Source organism: Pseudophryne corroboree, chromosome 6 (assembly GCF_028390025.1).
Source record: "Pseudophryne corroboree isolate aPseCor3 chromosome 6, aPseCor3.hap2, whole genome shotgun sequence".
Taxonomy (NCBI): domain Eukaryota; kingdom Metazoa; phylum Chordata; class Amphibia; order Anura; family Myobatrachidae; genus Pseudophryne; species Pseudophryne corroboree.
The window spans coordinates 464485824-464488984 of record NC_086449.1 but is presented as its reverse complement, the minus strand read 5'-3'; positions in this window follow the sequence as shown (position 1 = coordinate 464488984).

Here is a 3161-nt window from a genome sequence, read left to right as displayed (position 1 = left end):
GGAGGTAGCGGTGTCCGTATTAATGGACGGGTTAAAGGAAGTGTTGAGAACCAGGGTACAAACCACTCAACCTAGCTGGAGAGGTATCTCGGTGGCTGCGTTAAGAGAGTCCGCTATTGAGCATGATCAGAACATCATTAAACACAGGGAGTCACAGGGGGATAAGCTGATGACAGTAAGTATACAGGCCCTTACAACAAAGCCACATCAGCCTAAACCCCAGACCCCTGATGGTAAGTCGTATGTTGTAAAATGTTATAACTGCCATAAGGAAGGATATATTGCACGGAGTTGCAGATTTAGAGACCCACATAAGGTATATCGACCCCCTAGACAAGAAAACGAGCAAAGTTATGACGAACGTAATTGGAATCAGGGATCATATAGGAAAAATTTTGGGCCGCACCTGTAGTCTACAGCCAGTGAAATTAATTGCGAACCTTGGAAGTAAACCTGAGGTCCCAAGTTGATGTAATTGGTAGGTCATTCCTTGTGGTTACAGGGGTGGCCAGGTAAACTCTGTGATTTATCTTTAAACGTTTCCTCTTCATCTCTGACGTTCACCGACAGAACTACAGCTCAAACGTCACATGTCTACTCGGTCTTTTCAGAGGTCTGCCCAACCTCGGTATATCTCACCAGCATCATTGTGCCTGGCCATGCACAGAGGGTGGAGAGTGGAAATACTGGTGGGGGAAGACTGTGCAGAGATACCGATAGACATGTTGGTGTGACAGCCTGAAGGTGAACGGAAACCTAACAAATTTTTTTTCTTTATTCTCTCTCTTTTTGTTTTTTCATGTTCTACGGATGGTATTTCACACAACAGTTAAACACATGGTAATGCAAGATTTATGCTCCCTACAGAAAAGTCGCTAACTCGGAAAGTGTCACTGGAGTGTCCGTTTCGGGAAGACTGAGAGGCAGTACTGTTGAGACGGCATCTGAGCAAGGAGAACAAAAAGACTAGAGGCGGTTGTCGTACCAGTTTTCTTTCCCTTCTATTATTTTCTTTACCTCCCATTACCACTCTTTCTTTCTCCTCCTGCAAGATGGACTTTCCCCAAGAGACTGTGTTCCGGGTTTTCCTGTTGACCCTGTTGTTGACCAGAGCAGTCTATTTCGGTGAGAGTACCAGAGAGGTCGAGAAAGGATCTGGAATGGGTTCTGATGACAAGGACGGATTAGTAGAATTCCAAGAGCAACACAGTCACCGTGCAAAGGCGAGTATCAGAAAACGATCTGGTAGTCATGACACTAGGAGACACTGTGAAGGATTGTTAGCTGAGGAGAATTGTATCTGTAGGAATTGTGAAAACATAGTTGAGGACGGGTGCATCCAGAGATGTCAGTCCAGCCTTAATATCAACATGGACTGTCATCCATTGAGTGACTATCACTCATTAGTGGGTAAGGTTTTAAACCAAACGGAATGCTGGGTGTGCTCACAAGTACCTCAAGGTCAGAGCAAGTCAGGATTAGTACCGTACCCTTTAACACTAGATGAGGTACTTGAATTAAGGGGTGGGAGACCGGTGGACAAGAAATTTAATATTTCTAGGCCTCCTAGTTTGAAGCTCCACCAATATCATGTGGATAGGTCCTTAATATGTTTCAACATTTCCAATCCCCGAAAGCCGGAAAATTGGGAAGTGACATGGAACAACCAAACCATGGCATTTTCACACAGAGCCGATAGAACGCCCGTAGACCCAGAACTTATACGCCAAATAGCCGACGGTGGGAGATATTTTCGGTATAGGTACACTCTAGGAAGTAGGACCATGCGGGTTGGAGAAGTATCTCCAGGGTACTTTGCGCATATCATACAGCCTGATACGTGTACTGAACAAATGAGAGAGTTAGGGATAGGATTTTTCACCTGGAAGGTTTGCAATATGGTGATGTCATATTCTGTCCCATATGTTCTCCCCGATGATGCATATTTCATATGCGGGAAGAAGGCGTATAAGTGGCTTGCCCCAAACTCAGAGGGATTGTGTTACATTGGAAGAGTGTTGCCAGAAGTAATGACCATTACCCATAATAAGATGAAAGACGTTCACCGCAATGCTCAAGCTCCTTACACTCACACTCACTACGAACACATTGTTAAGAGACACCTTATAGATAGGACAGAGCAAGCAGCCTCTGATTTGATCCACGAATCCACCAATTCCTACTCGCGTTAGATATCACCCATACCGCCAGAGGAATTATAAATTTTAGGTATATTCATGCGCTAGCGAACCTGATAGACAATATCACCGAGATGTATGATGACACCTTCAGGTATACTGGGAGGGAATTGCAAGCTTACAAAACGGAACGGATCCAGCACAGGATGGTTCTCAATTACATCACAGCGGTGACAGGTGGGAATTGTGTCACCCTAGCAACTCAGTATGGTGTGAAGTGCTGTACGTATATTACAAACAGCACTGATGACCCAACCGAGGTCATAGATCAAAAGATGGACGATAGGTTGCAGTTGAAGTGGGAGTTCCGAAGGAGACACAACCTTACCCTGACTGCTGTGAGTAATGAACTGACCGGCTGGGTTTCATGGTTGAACCCACGCAATTGGTTCTTAGGTTTAGGAGAATGGGCTCAAAATGTTATCGTGAATGTAGGAAAGTTTCCCCTTTGTATCCTGGGAGTTGTCATAATGATTGGTTTGATATTTAGATGTGTTCGGATTTTAATGCGGTGCAAGCGCAGTACCAAAGTGATGAGTTTGAGGAGCGAGGGCATTGTTACAACAACTGGTTTAATTTATGATCCATCAATTGAGACAATGCTGTGATAAGACGTGATTCCACGGTCTGTTTCTTTCACCCGTTTCTCCTTTGTTTTTCTCCCAAGCAAAAAGACATCCATTCGGAAGAGGACTACAGACTTTGAGGAAGAAGACTACAGACCTTTGATGGACATTTCTACAGACTCTGAGAGACATTTAGAGACTTTAAAGACTTTTTATGGACACTTGAAAGACTTTATACAAAAAAGAATACCAAGAACTAGCGCTATAGTTGGATAACAGTAAAACTGATATGGATATTGCCACGTAGAAATCCCCTGTACGGTCTCTCCCCTGGAAAAACACTTACAGGTTGTTTCTTTCACGTGTGTCCATAAAGGTATCTTTTATCAGCACATGG